Source organism: Euwallacea fornicatus, chromosome 32 (assembly GCF_040115645.1).
Source record: "Euwallacea fornicatus isolate EFF26 chromosome 32, ASM4011564v1, whole genome shotgun sequence".
Taxonomy (NCBI): Eukaryota; Metazoa; Arthropoda; class Insecta; order Coleoptera; family Curculionidae; genus Euwallacea; species Euwallacea fornicatus.
Genome location: NC_089572.1, coordinates 513,471 through 537,683, shown reverse-complemented (window position 1 = coordinate 537,683; position 24,213 = coordinate 513,471). Strand labels below are relative to the sequence as shown.

The 24,213-nt window shown below is 34.5% G+C and overlaps 1 protein-coding gene and 1 pseudogene across 2 annotated transcripts in view; both read left to right on the top strand.

Moving 5' to 3' along the window:
- bru1 (bruno 1) overlaps positions 1 to 24,213 on the top strand; it is a 301,441-nt gene that overhangs the window by 24,340 nt on the left and 252,888 nt on the right. For both annotated transcript variants that reach the window (XM_066299120.1, XM_066299119.1), the window contains exon 2: positions 13,094 to 13,144. The gene's annotated coding sequence lies outside the window, so the exon portion shown is untranslated. The remainder of the gene's footprint in view (positions 1 to 13,093; positions 13,145 to 24,213) is intronic.
- The window catches only part of LOC136348356 (histone-lysine N-methyltransferase SETMAR-like), a 185,331-nt pseudogene that overhangs the window by 10,645 nt on the left and 150,473 nt on the right, over positions 1 to 24,213 (top strand).

The window sequence follows — 24,213 nt, the reverse complement described above, 5'->3', positions numbered from 1 at the left end:
AATTGAATTTTTGGGGGGACAATCTTGATTTAAACCCAATTAAATTGGTGTTTCTTGAATTCGTGCCTTTTATTTATACATAGAAAAACTGGCATTCCGTAGCAAGATAATATTTTTCGTTAGGTGCAATCTTACCAGGTATACCGGTATGAAGTGAGCGTCAGGATATAAATGTCTCGATATAGAGCATTTGTTGTAAACAAACCTTTTTTTTTGTTTGCTTTGTTGGTATGCAAACTGACAAACATATTTAGTATAAATCAAGTCCTTGAACAAATAACAATATATTATTTCATTGTGCCAAAAATGTCGAATTTTATTGTTCACAAAATGATGATTTGCGGAAAGCATTAACTTTTCGCTTTCAATTTGAAGAAAAGTGCTGCAGAGTCGCATCGAATGCTTGTCGAGGCATATGGTGATTGTGCTTTATCAGAAGCAACATGCAGAAGATGGTTTCGACGATTCAGAAATAACAATTTTGATGTGCAAAATGAAGAACGTGGCAGACCACCAAAGAAGTTTGAAGACGCCGAACTGCAATCAATATTGGATGAAGATGACACTTTAAGTCAAAAGCAAATGGCAGAAATGTTAAATGTTGCACAACGAACAATTTCTGCTCGTTTAAAAGCTATGGGAAAGATCCAAAAGTGTGGAAAATGGGTGCCGCATGAATTGAATTAAAATAATGGAGAACCGAAAAAACATCTATGAAATTTTGGTTCAAAGGTACGAAAGAAAATCAGTTTTGCATCGAATTGTTACTTGAGATGAAAAATAGATTTATTTTCGAAATCCTAAACGGAAAAGATCATGGATTGATTCGGGACAACCATCAACATCGACTGCAAAACCTGATCGATTCGGTAAGAAGGCAATGCTGCGTGTTTGGTGGGATCAGAAAGGTGTGGTGCACCACGAGCTCTTAAAACCTGGTGAAACCGTTAATACTGTTCGCTACCGACAACAATTGATTAATTTAAACAATGCATTGATCGATCGAAAAACGATCAGAATGGTCCAGAAGGCACGGGAAGGTAATTTTGCTCCATGACAACGCACCTGCGCACAAAGCAACACCGGTTTAGGATACCATCAAAACACTTGGCTGGGAGTTGCTACCCCATCCGCCGTATTCACCAAACTTGGCTCCTTCGGACTACCATTTGTTTCCATCGATGGGACACGCATTTGCTGAGCAGCATTTTGATTCCTACGAAGAAGTAGGAAATTGGGTTTGATGTCAAAGGGGTACATTTCTATCGGCGTGGTATCCATAAATTTCCAGAAAGGTGGTCAAAATGTGTAGAAAGCTATGGTCAAATATTTTGAATAACTTTTTTTTTCTTTCCTTCTTAAAATTGGTGTTTTAGTTTCACAAAATAGCGCTCATTTCATACCGGTAGACCTGGTATAATACGTTCTAAATGTAGGGTTATTCTAGCAAGCATAATGGTTCATTACCAATATTCTAGTATATCACACGCCAATTTGTTGTCACATGGTTTAATATTATACGTACATCATATAGATATCACCAGCTTAAGTCGGAACATAGGAATTTTGCAGGTGGGGAAGGACCGGATAAATTTTAACATAACTCCGACCAAGACTCCCTCAATGGTGCCCTACAATGTACCGAAGAGCTCATTCGCTATTAAAAAATCACCCTGTTTGACCCAAACTAATTTGAACTAATTTGAAGTATCTGGCCGATAACAAAAATGCCAAGTGTTACATTGATCTTTTAAGGATAAAAAGCACTTTCGGAGTATGAAATAAAAGTTCCAGGTCTGTATTAAAAAAATGAATTGTAGAGCCTATGTTACACAAAGTGCTTTACTGCCCTTCGGTCAGAGAGTTAAATCGGAATTTTATATAGGGTGTTGAAATAGATAGCCCAAAATTGTCAGCCAAAAATTATTTAAAAAAACTCTAATTTTTTTAAGTAGCAACTCCCCAATTCGTACAACGAATACATATTTAACATAAAAAATAAGTGCTATTTTCAATTCAATCGTCCCTACCTAAACTTAGCCGTTTTCTCTTTATTACAAAAAAACACTTTTCAATTTTCAGTGTTCTATTTTACGAATGACGGCACCCGTAAATTATGCAAAAGAGGTGAATGTAACAAAGTATATATTAACCGAAACACGTCATAAATTGGGTATTCGATATCTCAAAGAGGAGCAGCCATTACGAAAAGTCTTCAAACACATAACAGATCATTTTCAAACTAGCGAATCCCTCAAAATATTCTACAGAAATTTCATTTTGCGAATTATTAGAAAATTCATTAATGGCTATAACTGTCATTTTTTTAAAATGAAATTCTAAATGTTTTGAAAATCGTAAAATTTAGATACCGCATATTATGCGTGAAAAATACTAAAACTAACGTTTCGCAGAATCGATATTTGATATAATATACAGGGTATTGAATTTTAAAATAAGCGAGTTGACATTCATTTCCGGTACAACCGGAAATGCCACCTTCATGAAAATTTTTTAATCGATAGATCACACTCAATTTAGTATGATACCTGAATATCAACTCTTTTTTAGTCATAGTTTTCAAGATACGGTTGGAGCCCCATATTCGTAATTATACATTTTTCATAAACACCAAATGCCACAAACAAATTGTGTGTGCAAAAAGTGCCTGTTTTTCAAGCGATCGTCTTATAACGAATTATATCTGCTTTTATATAGAATTTGCTCCATAACTGAATTGTTCTAACTATATATTAAGTGGAAATGTTAATAATAATCATGTATATGCCCCCAATTAAGGTTACTTATATACTAGACACGATCCTATATAAGGTAAAACTATGAACCATTAACAAAACTGAATTTAATCGCTTTTGAGATATTAAACTTTAATTAAAATTTACTTTACCTCCACAGTATCCATTACTCTTATAGGTTTTTGCTGGGTAATCTGGTTAGCGAATATATAAAATGTACTTAAGGGGCTGATTAAAATTATGTTGATAAAATATTTGCCGGGGTCCTGATATCTTCAATACATATTCATGTTACATTGTGGTTAATTGATGATTTGTATGGTATAACAACAAAACTGTAAATTGTAACTATAAAGCAGTAAAAAAAACTACATTCTGTTATCTTGATGGAGTGACCTACTCAGGAAGGAGTCGTATTAAAATTTTTATGATATTTAGCATTTTCTGCGTATTTCTGCAAGTTTGGTTAACCTGTGTAAAAGTTTCAATGCGTTTAAATTTGTTTTTGGGAAAACAGCCTCATCTGGTTGAGTGAAGAAAAAAAATGTGAAATTTATGTAATAAATTGAGAGGTCAGAAAAATTTTACGGAGAAACTGAATCAGGCCTATGAAAAACCTTCATGCTGCTTTGGAGAGAACATCAAAGAACACTAAAAGGGTGATTTGAAATTAATACATGAGTATAAAAGTCCCACTTTTCCCATAAAAGGAATGAAAACATTATTTCTTTCCACATGAAACTATCCACAATTCTCATAGTTTTCGCGCAAGTCGTTAGGCATCTTTACTACTTTCATGTGGCACAAGGTGTTCTACAACCTTTTCAGGATGTGATTCCTTAGCTCATTTTATGAAGAAAAGTGCATAAAAATATGAGTCCGCAACCGCTTCCTTGCTGAGATAGACTATTAAATATTCCAGTTCAATTTTAAATTTTTTTATGGTAAGCCACTGGTCGTTTTTCCTGGAAAATCTGAAGTCTTTGTCTAATTTATAAACTTATTTGATCGTTGCATTTTTCTTATACTTCGCGATAGTGCGAGGCGGTACATAATGTTTAAAAAGTGTTTTTTAATGTTACTTACTTTTCTGTTTAGTTTTTATATTTTAGATTATTTTAATTTAATTACAGTTTATTAAGCATAAAATAGGAGTAATTAGCACACTCGTTATTTTAAAAACTCTAGCAAACAGGGGTAAAATATATTTTTTAAAAGCTTAAATGTATGTTTCAACTGTATAATTTGTTCGAAGAACTTTTTGTAAGTAAATTAACGTGAAAAATCGTTTCTTTAAGTATGTGCGTGCTGCGAAGGAAAATTTGTGGTATGATACTTTTAAAAAAATCAACTTGAGCGTTTTCAGTTGCCTCTAAGGTGCCCCTGTGTAACTTGAACAGAAATTAATTAGTAAAGAAGCCACTATAAATCTCTTAAGTAGTAAATATGACAATATATTTAAGGTCAAAGTAGAAATGAATTTTCCAAGTTACACGAACAAGGCAAGGAGACTGAGGGATTTCAGATATGAGGCATCGATAGATTAGTGCTGGCAACACCAGGGTTGTGAAGGACATTACGATAACCTGAACACCAAGATTTAATCTAGAACACTAAAACATAGATTTAAACACAATAAAAAAAATAATTATATTGCTGATTAATTGTATGATGACAGGAACAAAATACTTGAAAGTACAATAACTGGCGCAAATTCGGAATAGATTTGATTCGATACCACCTGTCTCGATCATCAAATTATATGCATTTGTCATTCATTTCCATGGCAGTCATAAATAAAGCAACAATAGAGAGGATGACCATATTCTGTCGATTAATTCCCTAGGTAAATAATGAGAGTTATTATTTTCGTAAAATAACTCAGCATATTATATACATATACAAGTATATATATGTATATATATGTGTATATACAAGGTTCGCCATTACTCCGGCCTTGGTTCCTGGTGTCTTTTTATAAATATCAATATGAAATGTTTAGTACGGTACTCATTTATATTGGAAAGCTGCATGATTTAATAATATTTTTTTTCATACAGAGTGTTCCGTTTTCGCTGGGCAGCATAAAGTTATAATTTTTTAAATAGCAACCCATAATTTTTTTTACGCCATTTGATGAAACATTAATTTAGGAGGAAAATACATTAAACATTTTTTAAATTGGTTGCGGCGTTGCCATATTAGAGAAATTTCTTCAAAAATGCAGCATCAGAAAAAAATTATCACAAAACTGGCGTTTTTTGAAATTTTGAAATTTGTTTTTGTAAAGTAGTAAATGAAAGTCTACTTAAAAACTTTAAAACATTTTTTTAATGCACCATACTTTTTTTGTATAAGAGTGCTAATTTGCAAATTAAACAAATTGCTGAAACTCGTTTTTTTTTTAATGGTACCCATGATTTTTTTCAAGTCCTTCTAATGTAGTTTTTAATTCTCGATTAATTTGCAATAACATATTTTCATCTAACATTTACAGTTATGGAGATATTTACAAAATTTCAATCAAATTGCAACAGGCATTATTATAATCTAATAGATTTATTCTAGTAGGCTTTGCTTCTATTTAACAAAAGCATAAATTACTTATTTCATTTAGTTCTCATATTACCTGTCGCTACCTTCTAATATGGCAACGCCGCAACCAGTTTAAAAAATGTTTAATGTATTTTCCTTCTAAATTAAGGTTTCATCAAATGGCATAAGACAAATTATGGGTTGCTATTTAAAAAATTATAACTTTATGCTGCCCGGCGAAAACGGAACACTCTGTATACACAAAAATATTATTAAATTATGCAGCTTTCCAATACAAATGAGTACTGTACTTTTGGACTGAGGGAAGTTTAGTTAAATCGACTTATTTTCACTCAAACAATCTGCGGTATTATTTTGTCCACGTAATTCGAGGACACCCTGTATATATATAGGGTGTCCCACAAGTGTTTCATTATATTTCAGTGGGTAATAGTACATTGAAAAATAATATGACTCCCTATATAAACCATATTCCAATAATGCTTCATTAAGAAGATACAGGGTGTTAAACTTTACTTAAAAAATCTAACTTTTATTGATATATTCAAAACCGCTTGAGACATGTAAGTGAAATTTGGCATGCTTTGAGAGTTAATGTAGACGCATTTATTAATGCAAAAGGGCTATTTTTCGTTTCACCAGTGACGTGCGTACAGACACCTCTCAGCACATTTTTAAAGAAAAACATGGTGCGCCACTGCTTTTTATCAAAATAAAAATTATTTTTAGAAGTTTAATTTCATTTAGAAGAAAAATGCTCACTTGACTCTTTTTCGTCCGACGTATCGTTTGCCAGTAAAAAATTGAATACCGTCTATATGCACGATATTCTCTAAATGGTTTTAATAATATTAAGTTTGTTTTAAATATTATTTATTTGCTATAACATTATAGAAATTGTTCAAATTGGCGGCCATTTTGTTCAATACATAATACAATATCTCAAACGGTTTTGAATATATCAATAAAAGTTAGATTTTTTAAGTAAAGTTTAACACCCTGTACCTTCTTAATGAAGCATTATTGGAATATGGTTTATATAGGGAGTCATATTATTTTTCAATGTACTATTACCCACTGAAATATAATGAAACACTTTTGGGACACCCTGTATATATAATTTAAAATAATGTAAAGTATGCGAAGCGCTGTTATAGTCCCCGACAGGTAAACACACTTTTTCCCTATAAATCCCGGTTAATCCAGTCGCAAAACCGTTCCAAAACATACCTCTATTTTTATATGACAATCATCTATCCACTTTTTCAATATTCAATCCGACCGGTGGAAAATATCCAAGAGCGAAACCTATTTCTTCCATTCGAATCCACCCACTTACAATAGAAACCCACGTAAGCGACATCGGCCATACTAGCAAACATTCGATATATTAAATTATAAGCCCCAAAAGAAAGGGGAAAAGCGCTGTTTTAAAATCAATATTACTATAATATGAAACCATTTTAGGTCACCACGGACCTGGAATAAGAAATGGGAATTCGATATTATTTTTATAGATCCAAAGAACCTTATTTCGTGCAGGTTTTGTCCTTTTATCGCTCTAAGTTTTATTCGCATGGTCATAGTCCAGACATACAATAAACAACCGAAGCATTTCGCACCAGCTGTAAACATATCCATGGAATATTCCAGGTCGGTTTATTAAACATCAGACCTTTTCAATCCTCCATATGGATGTCTAAAGTTTCAGAGAAGTTTGAAATTTAGTGAATTGCTCGATTTGCACAGACCCGCATTTCATGAATTTTATTGCGAATCCTTCAGATTTAAAAGCATTGATTTACAATCTTGTGGGAGTTATGTATGCAGGCGGGAAGCAGGCTTTTGTTAGTCTACTTGTTGGAATGTTCGGGGTTATTCTATAAATACCTGGCACTGTTCATTATTCCGAACCTAACTTCCGTATTGATATTATAATACGCCATATCTGAATGATCGTTTAATAGTCAATAACAAAATTTTTGCTATTTCGACTTATTTAAAGCTTATGAACAATTCGCATTGACTCTACGATTTGAGAGCAAAATCGCCGTTTTCGACAGATCATGATCATTTAACTACAATTTCACGTGTTCGAACTTTTTGGAATATTCTTGGCACGTTTCTTATCTCGTGTCATCTTCTCTTTTGGTGTCACAGTATTTATGATTTCATGAAAATTCGAAAAAAAGTTCTTAAAGAAAAGCTATGGGAGTTGCATTGGTAAATCAGATATGTTTGCAGGAAATTTTGGAACGATAGGGCAACAGCGTTCCGGAATTACAACGGCTTTTCTAAAATTCCAGAAATATGGAGAAAATATGATTTAATCATTTCTGCGATAAATTATGCGAAATTGGGAAATCTGCTGGTAAAGTAGTTAAAACAGAGCAATTCAGAAACCAAACAATGTTTGATAACGATTCCTTGGTTATTCATAGGAATAAAGCCAGAATTGACGATTTTGCGAAAATTCTGAAAACATTAGATTGTACGAGTGATATTGTCCAATACCCGAATTCTGCGGCAAAGTCTCGGAATAATTTTACTGAAAGGATATTGAGAAAAACCCTTTAAATTTGTTATAGTTTAACGAGCGGGTTGTTGACGTCCAATAATAAAAAATGAAATAGTACAAAATAAAAACACATGAAAATCTTTCTTTCATTTCTCGTTCTTTTTTGGTAAATAAAATAAACGACTATAAAAAAAATCACATTAGATTCAATAAGCTGTTTTCTCGTTAGATCGAATATATTTTTGGCTCTTCCTCATACCAAAAAAAAAAGAAAAAAATCCATTCGGTAACTGATCACACAGTGTGCCTGGTACACTGGTAATTTTGTGCCAATTTATTAAGTTTTAAGGTAACTAGTCAAGATATCTAACATCCTCTATAATGCCGTAATGGAGAAAATATCTAGCGTCAAACTGTCTCAATCCATCATCGTAAGAGTAAGTTTCCTGGGCCGCCTTCATCCACTTACATTTATATAAATCAATCAAAGTGAAATTTATCAAAATTACCAGCGGTCAGCCAGAACGTATCAGGAACAAAAATTGAACCTGCTGCTTTGCAGGACTGGTCATAAATCATAAGTCTATTTTGTTGGGAATTGATATTAATTGCTTGGTTCTTACGTATTGGCTGGCGGTTTTTATTGATATTTCATGCCCGCTCCTTACAGGATCTTAAAACCGAAAATTCAGGATTATTCGATGATTCGAAGTCGTATTAGCGATGTTTTAGCCTGAAAATTGCACCTTTGCTCAAAATTCATCCGAGCTCGTTGTCAGATTACCCACTTCCATTAATTGAACGGGTTAATGATAATGGGGGATTCCTCTTGCTTTGTATTAAAAAAAAACAGCCATTCAGAATATGATATGAGCATAACATATGCTTCACATTTCCTACTCTAAAAATAATAATGAAATTTCCACAAAAGCATCCTCTGCATTCGACGTGGTGGAGTCTTATCGCTAGTCGCTTTGATCTCAGTACGGAGTACAGCAAGAAAGGATGTTCGATTTGTTCTGAAGGACCATATTTTTATACCGCCTGATTGGGTATGGAAACTGGAAACTATTCCAGATAAAGCGGCGAAATGTCTCCTGGAAGCTACTTTATTTATTTAGTTGCACTAGGGACGTATCTAAATTGAAAATAGTCTTATCTGTGAGAAGGACTTCCGTGTACTTGACTTGGACATGCAAAAGTGGAGGATGCGGAGAAGATTGCACAATGTGCAGGATTAATAATGCTACACATGCTTAATTAAAGTCCGAGCGTTGTAAACATGGAGTTAATGTAATTAATTTCCTACTTGACGTGTTTGGAAAAGGATAAAAATCACAATGTTGTTGTTGAGAACATTGTTTGATCTAAGCGTGTTCGATTAGTCATGAATTAACATCACAAGTAGGACAAAATAAGATAAGGCAAGATTAAGACAAAATAATGTAGAAACATCAATTTTTCTCTGTTAAGTTTGGTAGCTCTTTGTGAAATTAGATAGGAAATGCGTTGTATTGTCTAAGAAGTGGGATGATAACAACCAATGTGATTTATTATTATTGTTTTTTCGATGTATAACATTTATAAAATATGTCTAAATACAAATCTAAACATGATTTCGTTTAAGCTTCACATGAAATCCAAATAGAATAGGGAATCAAAGAAGTTTAGACGAATGCATGGAATTGTAATGAACCTGGACCCTCGCCAAATACGCTTGCGCGTTAGTCGTATTTGCCAAACTGCGTGCGTTCGCCAGCGAGTCCCCACAGTTCTCGTCTGGAGAAATCGTTGGTGAATAATAATTATTTTAGAATTGATTCATGTCATATGTTAACAATTATTAATTATAAAGGGCGCTAATTGGTGTTAGTGTTCCTATTATGCAAAATTTGGGTCTCGACCAGGTCAGCCTGGCCATTTTTGCACAGTCTGCTTCGAACCATTGCTCCTACTTTTGAAATGTTAAATAAATAATCGTTGTTCATAGACCAAACGTGCAGAGTTTCATCAAACTTAGTTGTGTCAAATATCTGAAACGAGGTGATTTGGCTGATGCATTGGAATTCCGAAAAAATCAAATCTAAACCCGTATCGGATAGTCTCATTCCCCTCGAATGCACCGATACATCGCCTGCCTGGGTATATCACGTGGTAATAAATTTAGGTGGTGTTCCCACTTGAATGAGAACGGGGCAAATTCACGATAGTCATTTTTGTCTGAAATAAATGAAACTGCCAATATTTTAGTCAGCACGGTCGGTCCTCCGAAAGCGTATAAAGCGCCGGGTGCAAATAGCCAACAATACATTTTGAGAATTGAATTTTCTACGGCTCAATATATTTTGGGGAACGCGAGGTTACATTTCGCCAGTCCGGCAACAGTCGAATATGTGCCCAGAGATTTCCACTTTTATTCCATTTCTCCATTTTAAGCCACATAACTTGTCAAGTTAGACAAGGAACTTCACTGCGGCATTCGCTTTACCTGGTGCATTACACAGGAACGTGAAAATAAAAATTCTCGAGCAGCAAACTTCGGCGGTAGTGAAATTAGCAAATAATTTATCGGGCTATTCATTATTAGCTAAACGACTTGAAAGTTTGCTACTGCACTAAGAACTTTAAAATTTGTTGATTAAATTTGGTTTCTCGCCTTTCCCAGAAGCAGCAGCAGCACTAGCGCAAGATAGGAAAGTTGGGACGTTATGGCTGGCCTTCTGCCAGCTAATAAACGGAGCACTTAAGGCCGCAATTTATGTCATGTAGAACAAGTATATTTAAGCTTCCGTTAAATCCAAACTGCACAAGAAAACTTCTTTCGTGGAAGTTTATGTCTATTGAAGGATATCTCATTTCATCGGCTTTGAGCATTATGTTCAAACATTTTAACTAAATTAATATATTGGCCAAACTCAGGATGAAGAGCCTGATTTGCTTTTGGCTTTTATTTTATTTATTTACTTTTTTTTGGGTATTGTCTTCTGAAATGAATGTCTCTCAGGAGGGTCAAGCAAGCAAAAACGAAACATTGACGCCGGCGAACAATTCAGCTTCCACACTACTAGGTTTAAACGCAACCTTAATTGGGTATAGTGAATGACATGTAAAGTAGGTTTTCTTGTACCTTTTAAAAATTGGTAAATAACAGAATAGTAATGACACGCGTATAGCTTATTATTTACCTAGAAAGATAACGTCGCCATTGTCCCTTGCTGTTTTATTTATGGTTTTAACGTGATGGTTGAAGTTATGATTCAAAAGTGTTTTTGTGTCTTGGATTGTATTTATGTTTAATTTAGCTAAATTTATGGCGATTTTATAAAATGTAAATAAATCTAAGAGTGGAGAGACTTACTACAGACGAGAGATCTTATGACCTTCACGTCGTAGACACCTCAGTACTGCGCGTTTCCAGATTTAGTTTTAACGTCAGGATTTAATGTATTTCATGTCCTTGGTATATAATATACCATTGCCTACTTGTTTCATTGCACCTAACTATTCTTTTCTGGAACACTGTCTCCGAACAATAGTATTATTCATATTGAATTTTAATCTTGAGCTTATAACTCGTACGTCTTTGATTCGCAGTAAGATACTCCTACGCCACGGATACACCTACGCGATAGTCTATTTCGTGTTAATTAGGGGAGGTATATGGATTTGACATAGGAATGTAGTGTCAATTCGTGCCCATTTAGCGTCAATTCTTTTGTATGTTTGTGTCGTCCTATAATCAAAATTCCCCGCATTGTGCCCTCTTAGTATCCCAGCGCTCTTAAAGGGAAAATGTGGAACCATCCGGATGCCGTTTTCTACATTCAGTATTTATCTTACGAATCATACGGCCAAGAGGTCCAAACTGAACCAAATGTAAGGTATGATTTCATTCAATCGATAGATACGATAGAATTAATCATCTCCAGGGGCGAGTTCCCTTTCTTAATAAATCTGGCTGAAATTGTAAACTCATCTGCATAATTTATACACACAAGTGAGTAAATTATACGGGTAATACGTACTTAACCCATCGCGTGGGTTTCACCCATGAGCGCTCACACCACGTACGTAATTCCTATGGGGGAATAATAATAAAATTACATCAAAACTTGGGTGTCAACCGTGCCATATTTAAATCGAATTAGTCGTTACACGCAAATCACGAATTCATAACCTCGACACCTCAAAATGAAGGAGTTGAACATGACGGAACAGATTTAAGCATTCCGGTCTCGTTCGTGCGCCACCTCTAGATTTATTGAGAAACTCCTAAATAAAAGCAAATTATTGCCATTGTGAAAAATCTCGCATTTTAAACACGTGGCGCACATTTGCCCTGATCTATTCGTGATGGGGCATTAGTATTGGGAAAACGTCTAGAAAATTGCAAAATTTGGCACCGAGTGCTTTTTTTGATTCGGGAAAAATTGCTATGGGTGTTGCTGGTAAAATATCAATGGAACAAGTACTGCTCGTCGTTATCATAACATGAATGTATGAACGTACCTTGTATGAACCCGTCCTTGGTACGAACCACTGAACATTTAAATGCATTTCTCACCTACGTAGAGACGTGGAGGGACAGGAAACAAAATTCCTACATTTGCTGCGAGTGCCAAGCGAGCTGCGAAATTCTCTTTCAGCAACTGCCTTGAAAATAAACACAAACACGCCAATAACATAAGATGAAAACTGCAAAATATGAAGTGTCGACAAAAAAACTAAAAACATACGCATGCGCGTGATTTACACACTGATAAGAATGTGTAAAGTGCATTTTCACACGACAATTCAGGAATGACGTAATTTTCCTCCAGGCAGATTTTAATCACGTTAACTACCCTGCACAATTTTTTTGATTAATGCTTTGTTGATTGACTGCCCCAATTCAAATTTTAATATGTTGGAACGAAGTTACAGTAGAATTCCCACAGAATCCAGAACTTTCTGATTTTTGTACGTTATGGCGAAAAAATGCCATTTTGAACCTTCAGAAGAGAGCGTAAAACTGTACTTTACGCACAGCTGAACACAGAAAAAATTAATTAAGAAGCAAAAGGAAATTCAGGGTGTCCGAGAATAGCGTGTTTAAATTTTGAGAGATGATTTCTTAGGTCCAGAGTAAGAAAAAAGGAAAAGACAAATATACCGAAAATAACGTTCCTCGATAAACCTACTTACTTCATTAATAAATTAGTAGAGATGCATGATTCATTAACGGCCTTTTGCGTTTACCTAACCCGAACTGATGTTGTTTCAGCCGTGACGTAACCACAGCCACATCCGGACAAGTTCCTGAAGACCGTACCAGGTGAGTCTATTTTCCTTGTTTATCTAGCTTCGAATAATGTTTCACGTTCAAGCCATGCTTTCTTAATTACTTTGATTATTTACAATTTACCATCGAAGTATAAAATAAAGTTCATTCCTTGATGAGGGAATTTCCCTATAATGGTTATAAGGACGCATAACCGTAATTGCTAGTGCCAAGCACTTGAAGTAATGAGATTGTTGAGGGTCGCGAAAATTTTATTGTCGGGTACAATGGAAAACTGGAGAGTGGCGCATACTAGGGGCTTTTGTGACTTTAAATTGAAGATAAAAAAGAACTGACCTTAATGTGTCGAGATATATTTTGTTCGGGGTAGAGTGGGATTAAAAATGTATAAAAACTTTAAAAAGAAATTAGTTTTCAGTGCCAGTATTGAGAGCATTTCATCCAAACAATACGATGTATCTATAAACTATTCCGTGGCAGTTTTCACTTGGACGGTCGGATGTAGTAACAATAGAAATGTCGAGAGCGCCCCCGAACACAGTCTACTCCTTTGTGATTTTAAATTGAAAACAAAAAATAATGCTCGATAACGGGGGGTTCGGCAATTGATCTATGGAAGGCGGATTCGGGACATTGCACCCGCTTTTTCCACCTTTTTTTCCCTCTCTTTTCCATCAAGTCCTATTTGTGTTTTCGCTAAAACACTGAATATTGAAATGAACACAGTACCGCGAAGTTTTAAACTTTTGTTATTCGAATTGAAGAGGAAACAAAGGTTTAGACTTGAAGAACGTAAAAGTGTATTTAGAGCCCTCGATCCGTTCCTCAAACCCAAGAATCTTATTAAGATCTGAACTGCACCAGTGAAAAATATAAGAGTTATCGAATGTGCGACGTGTCTCATCTACACGGAATTGTTTACTGGGTATTTCTACTAGGAACTTTTTTCCACCTATATTTTACTCTGATCGGTTATATACAGGGTGAATGAACAAAGCACCGCGAGGTTTTAAAACTTTGGCGTTGGGATTGAAGAAAAACAAGAGATTTAGTCTTGAAGATCGCAAAAGTGTATTTCGGGTCTTCAATAATTTCCTCAAAAATCGAAAAACTGTAATAAGATACGAACTGTAACAGTGAAACATATAAAAATTGTCCCAGTGAATTACTTGGTGCTGCTCCTAAACTCAATTGTTACACCGGGTGTTTCTGTTTCCTTGAATTTGCCTTTTACACTACTCGTTTATGTACAGGGTGAGTCATAACTATGTTCGAAGTTTCAATATCCCCTTACGGTTGGTTAAATATGGCCGCCCAAAAGAAAAATCTAAATGGGAGTGCTTATTCCAGAGATATGCCAAAAAAATTCAGTTTTGGAGAAGTGCCATATTTCAGGCAAACTTGGAGGTTTTTTAACCTTTCGGGGCGATGTATCGATCTTCAAAAATCCAGAACATAATTATAACTGGTGGTCTAGAAAGGTTTGAATCTCTTGATTTCACAGTTCTTGGAATTAATTTATCTTAAATTAATATTTATATATTATTCCTATATAATATATTATGATTTTTTGGAATTGTATAGATCGGCGATTTTTGGATTTTTTTCAAAAAAATTAATTTTATATGTTTTTATGTAAAAAATCTTCAAGCTTTTCATTCTGTTTGTGAAACTGTCAAATACTTTTTCAAAGATCCTAAGCATTTTTCCTATTTTTAGAGGACTAGAAATGTTTGTTACTTAAGGACTCTTCCAGATTTTCGATATATTTTTAATACTTTGGAAGTTTTAGGATTTTTTAAATGTTTCCAGAAAGGTTTAACTCTGTCTAAGAATTTGTGCTAGCCGCATTTGTAAAAGCTGGTCAAATTACGTTATATGTGATTTTTAAAATTTATTGCTGAGCGTTTTCCATTTCGGCTCAATCTTTAGAACATCTGAACTTATTTTCCTAAGAATTTGTCAGCATCCACTTTTTTAAATAGTTTAAAATACTAGAATATTCTTAGAACGTCTTGTTAGGTTTTATTTTCATCCCACAATTTTCGAATATTCTAAAGCAATTTTTTATTTCAATTAAACCCACTTCAGTCGTATATTCATTTTAAATTTACAAACTCTCATTATTTCTAATACGTAAATAGGAATTTGCTATTCAATGAATGCTGTCCTGGGTTTTCCATATGTGGGGTATGTATTAAACGCATTTTCGCTAAAATGCCTCGTAGTAATTAGCATAACTCCCACTTTGAGCTGCGGTTTCTTAATTAAAGCCCTAGCATAGTTTCAAATCCCGCAACTAAGATTAACACAACCTTTTTGTAATATAGTCTAATTAGCTGGCGAGATGTCATTCTCGATGAGAATATATTTGCACGATCTCTTATACCATAGAGGGAACGGTGCGAAGTTTCCATGTTAAAGAAGGAGTTAATCTAATTTAGTGGAGTAATATTCGCACGTCCTTGTATATGGAAGTATTTTGCGGCACCCGACGTTAGTAGGTCCTAAAATTTTATTGGAGGGCATGAGTGCCAGATAAGTTCTCCCGTTCACTTAAATTTAACGATCCAAACTAACTATATTAGTAGGAAAAGGGTCAATGTCAATGATACGCTAGGAGCGTTTTGGAGAAGATTGCGAACATGCTATTCCATTCTATTTTTCCTCACATTAAAGACCATCAAACTGAAGATTTATGATTTAAAACTTGGAAGCTATCTGCGTGAATTTGCACTGAATTAGATAGAAGCTAATTCATCTAGCTAAAAACGCAGTCTAAAGATGACAAATCTGGTGTATAAACCGGTAAATTCCCTTTGATCCTTCAACATTTATTTAATTTATCGATTCATGAGGTAACCTTGACAGTGGAATAAAGTTGTTTGACATGTGGCAACTTGGGTTAGTGCAGGTTAGCATTAAAAAAGTTAGTAAAGCCGAAGTTACAAAGAACATAAGTTTCATACAGCGCGTAATTAAAGGCCCATGTAGTTGGATGATGACATATGACCCGGACAGACTTCTTAAAAGTATTCCTGAACGATTTTCCTGAATAAATTGAATGATATCAGTAATAACCCATTTTAATGATTTATATTTCTCTTAATATCCTTCAGAATTTAATTAATATGTCAATTTTGATGTTTCGAATAGGTAATATTCGTTTTTCATTGTTGCGTCAATCAATAGCGGTGCAGTTCAACAATTTTATAAAAGTTTAGCTATAAAATAGCACGAGTGTTTGTAAATGCACATCCGAAGCTTGATATATACATATCAATCAAAATTGAGAGAATATATGTTTATCTATGCTCTAGGATTTACTCCACTTTGAGATGACTTTGAATTAACAGAGTTTGAACGTATCAATAATATATTTTTCCAATGTGAAGATCACACTAATAGTTGTACACTTTCACTTTGAAAAACTGGCCAACACTGCCTCTAATATTTCACCAATCCAATGTACCCACCATTGCGAGCTCTCCAAGGAAAAACGTCTTGATATGGCTAATTCACCTCAATCAACTGAACAAAATAAATCTTCGGGCCGCTAAATGACCCTAAAGGGTAAAACCTCACTAAGGACTGGTCAAGACAATGTGCCATTAGAGGAGAATTGTCGTTATTGAGCGCTCTTTTACGCAACTTGTAAAGGCTTTAGGTCCCTCATAAAGGTCAGGAATGGCGAAGCTTTGGAATTTGTTATACTCGAGTTTATCAGCAAAAAGTAGTTCTATTCGACCTTTCTGCAGGGAGATAGGAGGGATGATATGGGATGAGATAAGCGAAAAATTAATTTACTTGCCAATAGATCGAAATTATTTGTGTACAGTGTGTAACATTTAACCTGGAATATCGAAAGATCTCCCATACTAGTCATCCTATAAAAAAATGTTTAGTATCAAGTTTTAATCACTCTGAGGAGGAAATGTATTGGTGGTAAAGATCATTCCCCTCCACTTCCTTTACAGACGGGGTGGGGGTTAACGTTTTAATTTCAAATGGCAATCCCATTTTTTTACAGATTCGACTAATTCGGCTAAAAATAAGAAAAATTTGTTTGAAAGATTTTTTTCGATTCATGCTAGAAAATACTGTAATTACCGAAATTCAATTTCTCTTTAGTTCATAATTTATCGAAAGATTTGATGATATCTGCTTTAGAATTACTGAAAACGTGAATTTTTTGGTAGCTGTACCTAAAGTAAATGCTCGAAATAGCATTCCTGAACTTCAATACACTTATTTATCCGTGATTCAAAGGACTCTTCACATATACGAAGTGTGTCTTCGGGAATATTGGCACAAACATAAAATCATATCCTCGCGTGTCGTTGGTATTTCTTTATAAAGCTGATCTTTGAGATACCCCACAAAGAGAAATCCGGCCAAGTAAAATCTCGAAATCTATCAGACTCCTTCGCTGGACCAGATCGGTTGATCCATCGACTGTTAAAATAACGATTAAAGGTTGTCCGTGTCACTGCAGAATAGAAAACTGGACAATCGTCATGTTGAAACCACATGTTCTGACGCAGTTCTAAGTCCTGGAGAAACATGGATAGTTCATTTGGCAAAATATTCCCGTATATTTCACTTCTCAAGTTGCAAGTCCAAGGACACTGGTGTTCAGCTTGTCGAAGCCAGTGCGGATTTTCAACATCCCAATAATGCAATTCGATTTTTTCTTCTGCGGTCAAATACTCCATCATGGAGCAGTATTAAAAATATAATCATTTTTCGGTAGATGTATGATAGAACTGACGAGGTAGATGTTTTATTTGTTAATGTTATTGTTTATTTATTCATGATATTTTACTACCATAGAATTTTTTTTGTCTAATAGAAGTTTTTAAAAAGCGGCGGTTGCCATTTAAGATATGAATTGAATTTCGTTAATTACAGTGTTTTGCAGCATGAATCAGACAAACATGTTCCGGATTAATTTTTTTAATTTTTAGCTGCATTATCCAGATTGGTAAAAAAAAATGGGAGTTACCATTTAAAATAAAAGAATTAACTTCCGCTCCGCCCATACGGGGGTATGGAAGAGAATCAAGTTCGGCAACAATACATTTCCCCCTCAGAGTGATTAAAGCTTTATTCTAAACATTCGTTTATAGGATACCTAGTATTCGAGATATTTTGATATTCCAGGTTAAATGTATCACACTGCATATCTTAATTTCCATTGGCGTAAACAATGAGTTTGCGACCAATGGATGTAGTTTTATTTTTACAGCTCGTCGCTCTTGGCAACGGGCCGTAAAGTTGTTAATTTGTTTACCGCATTTAATCAAATAACTAAATTTAAAATGATTTTACTTGTAGGCAAAAGGTCAAATAAACATTTGTGCGTAAAACGTTGTACGTGCTCATGGGGGAAAGGATTACGCCCTCCACCGAAAAAGGTTTTCTCCTTCACATTAGGTATCAAATTTCGACTGCAGGCATAATATTCCTTGACAACACTTTTAGATAACATCAGGAAATGAAGTCAATATAGAGTCAACGAAAATGATACTTACGAGTGTTTTTCAACGAAAACTGATTGTGGGCTGCCCTTAGGGTGCTAATCTCCCCAGGGAGGGTTTGTAGGACAAAACTTGGCAAATATGACGGAATGACTTCGGCTGCGCGCTTAATCTTCTTTAAGCCCTTTACACGTAATTAACTAAAACATTTTATTATTTCGAACTGCTGCAGGCACTACATAGAAATGAACTGTCTCTGCCATTTAATACGTTCTAAAATCGTTTGGAAGTAACATTAACAAATTTTTATTTAAAAAAGCGTAGTAGGAGATTAGGAAGGGTTGGTCTTGCTTAAATAAGATATTTATCTGCTTGACACTCTGAAACAGAATTAGCATTTTAATTGGGATTTCCCATCTATCGAGAATCTGCAAAGTTTCTACAAGAGGTTTTAATGAAAATAGTAAATGGCAAATTTGAACACAGAAGTGAAATTAAATTGATAAAACTGTCGAGAAACTTTCATGCTGCTAGAAAATCAAACCTTCTAAAACGGGAATCATAAATCTCGATAAGGCTATTTAACTTTCGCTTCCGTTCACGTGAAAGCGAGAATTCAGCAAACTCCTTCAACTTTAAGAATTAGGCCATATAAAGTTCGTCGTACTTAAGAATTATACGGATTTATTGGAGGAGGGAAAAATGGGAATAATTTCCCTCAACCTAACGTGTCGGTGATGAATGGGCACTGAAGCAACTCCCGGGCGACTCTTTCAAGGAAAGTTTTAACGCAATTTTTGATTATGATGGAAGACCATGCCCGAGAAATAAGACAGGCCTGAGAAAATATTTCGAGTAGTTTTTGACGAACGCGTTTATATACCAGGTCAATGCCGAAATTCCACAGCTTAATTTTCTTAATGAAATTTCCAAAGTTCAAACTTTCCGGAAGTCTATTGAACCTTAAACCAGAAGATGAAAGGGATATGTTTAAAGGAGATCTAATCGAAGCAACATAATCTCTCCCTTGATACTTATTCGAACGTTTTAGGGGCGGCGCTTCCCTGAAAGGAATGCCTACCCTCTGTTTTAATTGCATGGGTTGTCAAAGCAGATGGGATGCTGTACTTTACTGAAAACTGAAACGGCAGAGGTTCTATTCATATAAATATTTCAAGAATTCCCGGAACGTTGTTATGTTGTTAGTCCAGGAGAATCCAAGTCCTGGTTCCGCAGTATCACTAGGTACGACATTAATTGAAATTAAATTACTCGGGTATTAATAGGAGATTGCGAGTTCAGGATCTAAAGCTAAATAATCGGAAAAAAATATCCGGGGAAATTAAAGAGAAAAATTACAGTATCCCCAGGGTAAAGCCTTATAGCAGCATTGAAGGAAGGGAGATCTCCCTGATTTTTATATTAATTAAAGCGGAAAACTTGTAAAACCAATATTTTTTTAGGGCGTCATGCTTAATTTTAACGACTAGAGGGGCAATTTGCCGTAGCTTGTTAATTTTTTATTTATATTAAGCTCATTTTAATTATGTTTATGGTATTAATTAAGGTATGTACTTCATTTACTTAATAAAAAAAATTCAGATGGAAAATAAGGCCTATAGGAATATTTAGAAATCTCTTGTAGTCTTTCTGTTTAAAAATATTTAAACTTCTGAAGCAATTAGGGGGATTAAAAAATGCAGTGACTGGAATTTTAAAGAGTTTCAATATCATTCAGATTAAAGAAGAAAATAAAGCCTGAACGTATTTGAAGAGAGAATAGATAAAAAAATATTCTATTTAAATTTTTATCTACATCCACTTAGACTTTTAACAGCTTTTGTTGCTTGACATTTACCTTTTTTGTGGTAGATAGTGTGTAACGCAACCAAAATTTGGCATGAAAAACCTCTTAAGAAAAAAGCCCATAACGCGCTACCTTTATGTATCCATAAATAATGACTGATCGCCCATAATTCCTCCATTTTCTACCATTTAAGCTTTGAAAATACCCCTTAAAATTATATGTCTTTTTTACAATGCAGTACAGTACTTTACACATCTTAATGTACGAAATGAAAATGCGCTTTATCTGAATAACACGAATAATTTACCAAACTGAAGGGAAATGATTTATTACAATAATCTAAATCGCGTTTGAAAACTCTGAAAAATTATGTCAATTTGAGTCAAAATGGCCCTAAATCGTAAACCTAGTTGTATCCCATCAGTGTGGGCGGCATTCAGCCATCACGGAAGCTGCAAATCTAACGACGAAGGCAAATAAGATAATTTAATTGGTTTGACAAATTACTCCGAAATTTTCGAGGCGACAAACTTTAAATTGGACTTGGACAGCTTTATCCGGTTTATTTCTGATAAAATTGATAATTACTCGCCTCAGATGGCACCCTGTCGCCGACATAATGGACAAGCTCAACGCACAAATCTTCCTGTATTGCGGTAAATTGTGTTGCTTGTTTTAGGAGGGTTCTAATAGAAGTTAAAAACCAAAAAATATTTTTTCTGTAAAAAGTTGCCACGGTCATTTTTTAAGGGCGAGGGGGGGGGGGTGAGCACTAATTGTTCTACGTCACCTAACACCCTAAACAAATACAAAAGACATACCAAATATCATTACTTTCAATTGCTTTTTACCCTTTTTGGGCACTGTATTCAAATGATTGTTATTCTTTTTCACCTCGGGCACAAAAAACCGGGTTGGGGAGAGAAACGAATGATTATTCCAAACTTCGCCCCCCCTCCCCCCTCATTAACAGGTCCGGAATTACTTTCGGCTATCGGGCTCGTTTAATTGGTTCTTTTTAATTAATCCATAATTTTCAGTTGCTGCGATGCAATGGGACTTTTGGTAATGAGCTTTTAGTGGATGATTACGGAATAAGGCTGCTGGTGTTCTGTATTAATGTAAGCGAAGGGGGTGTATTAGCATTAAATTGGGATAAGTCTGCAAGCATAGACTTTGAGATTAGATTACTGCGAAATTTGGGTAATTTGGACATGGTCGGACGAAATTATCTCTTTGCGTGAATTATTTCCAGGAATTATTCTGTAAAAACAACCACCATTTTATAATTGGGGCAACGAATTTTTGAGTTAATGTCAAATACAGTTCCACAAATGCCAATATTAAATTAATAAACGTTTTTGGATGTTGGGTATCTACAATAAAAAAAATTGCATGCATATCTGAACCTGTAGAAAGGCTACGTGTACAATACATCAAATCATTTGAAAATCTGGAAATATCATAAAAACCTTTTTTCATATACATTTCATCCTTCCAGGATGATTATGTATACAACGCATTAAATCACTTGAAAACGCGTAAACATTTTAAGTACCGCTTTTAACGTTGAACAGACCATTAAAAATGTAGGTGTACACTTGAAACCTACAAGAGAACAATGTGTATACGACCTTAAAGTACTCTCAAAGGCTCCAAGAAAAACCGTAATTTTTATAGAACAAAAAATTTAGGCTCGAATTTAAAGGTATATTTGAAACCTTCAGGAGGACCATGTGTACAACGCATCAAATCATCCAAAACACGATAAGAACTAGAGTCACATGGGGTATATGTAAACTACAGGTAATTGTAAGCGAAATTTAATACTGTCTCAGAATTGCGTAGGAGCGGAAACTATTTGCAACCTACAACAATTCACCGTTGTTGAGCCTTTACTCGATTTCCCGCCATTTTTAGCGGTGTTTGTTCAAGTGTCAGGAAGCTTTTCCATCAAGCTCCTCAAAGTATTAAGCTTAAAAGAACAGTGCTCTTTTTGTGAAGTATAAAATTGACAGTTTCTAAAGGTTAGTACCTGCTTTTATTGGAGACATGGTTAGATTGGGTGTTTTCTAAGTACTTTGTATAATATTCAACAATCCTTGATTGTTAAATTAAAAATTATTTTGGTGTTTACATTTACCCCAAAACTATTCTATTTGGGGTATATGTAAACATATTATATAGGGGTAAGAGTAAACATGATTATTTTAAAATAAACTTACTTTTTTTAAAATTTTTAACTACAATATGTTAAGAACATAAGTGCATATAAAAACGCCTAACAACAGTACTGCGTACCTGGTACAGTAATGTATCATCGAATCAAATGTCGAAATGTCCCTATGGACAAAAGAAGTGTAGGCCCAATTCCAGGATTGAACCAAAACGTGAAAAAACAAATCGTTCTTTGATTGCTCGAGCTCAAATTGGCTAGGTATGCGATAAGGAAGAATTAAAAAGCCTTGTAGCAGACAATAAAATCGAATAACAAATCCACAACATTCGAAAATAACTCTCTTGGAGAAGACTGGTATAAGTTTTTATGAGAAAATATCCAAACATATCCCTAAAAGAAACAGAAAATTTTCAAAAAGTTCCGAAAATGGCGCGAAATTCTGTTATTGTGTGTGACTTTTATAAAAAAAACGCTTTAATCTCTATATAATCGCTAGTAATTAAATGATCCTAATAAAGCTGGTTTTGTTTACAATTTTGATGAAAGTGGGTTTGCAAGTCATCCTTGTAAACTTAGGGCAATAGGCTAAAAGGGAAAAACACTATCCCAGGCTTGAGGAGGTTCAGGTCGAGAGTCTATTACCGTCTTGGTCTGTGCTGTTGCAGTTGGACATTTCATTCCTCCACTAATCGTCTTTAAAGGAGCGGTACGCACGCGAACGAGCGTTTCTATTTTAAATGAAATTAAACTTCTAAAAATAATTTTTATTTTGATAAAAAGCAGTGGCGCGCCATTTTTTTCTTGAAAAATGTGCTGAGAGGTGTCCGTGCCCACGCCACTGGCGAAATTGAAAATAAGCTTTTTGCATAAATAAATGCGTCTACATTAACTTTCAAAACGTGCCAAATTTCACTTACATGTCTCAAGCGGTTTTGAATATATCAATAAAAGTTGGATTTTTTAAGTAAAGTTTAACACCTTCTATCTTCTTAATGAAGCATTATTGGAATATTGTTTATATGGGGAGTCATATTATTTTTCGATGTACTACTACCCACTCAAATATAATGAAACACTTATGGGACACCCTGTATAACTCAGCCAAGGCTTTCAGGACTCAAAAAAAATTAGATGCTACAAGATCTCCAACATTTGTGGCAAATCCAGTACTTGAAGTAGTAGTTGTTTTGGAGGTATCTCCGAAAATAAAAAGGAATTCTCCTCTTCAAAAGGGACCGAATTCATAGAGTGTAGTAGAAATATTTTCAAATATTTTAAAAGTCAGAAATCCTGTAGAATTAGGTACTAAATCAATAACTAACTTAATGGCACCGGAAATGTGTCAATTTGTCGTCTGAAAAAATCTAATTATGGGAAAGTGCTAACTGTGACACAAAGTTTTAGATAAGTTAATCGAATCACGGGAAATAAGAATACTAGAAACGCCACTAAAAACTCAAATAAACAAATACTAAAAATAAACTAAAATGAAAAATCATCTGACACACATGTCTAAAAAAAAACAAAAAGATGTGAAGAAAGTGGAAAAAAGTATTAACAGAATTTTGTAAACGAAATGGAAATTGCGAGATTTCGTGAAATAATCCATGAAGATCTTGAATTAGACGTATTAATG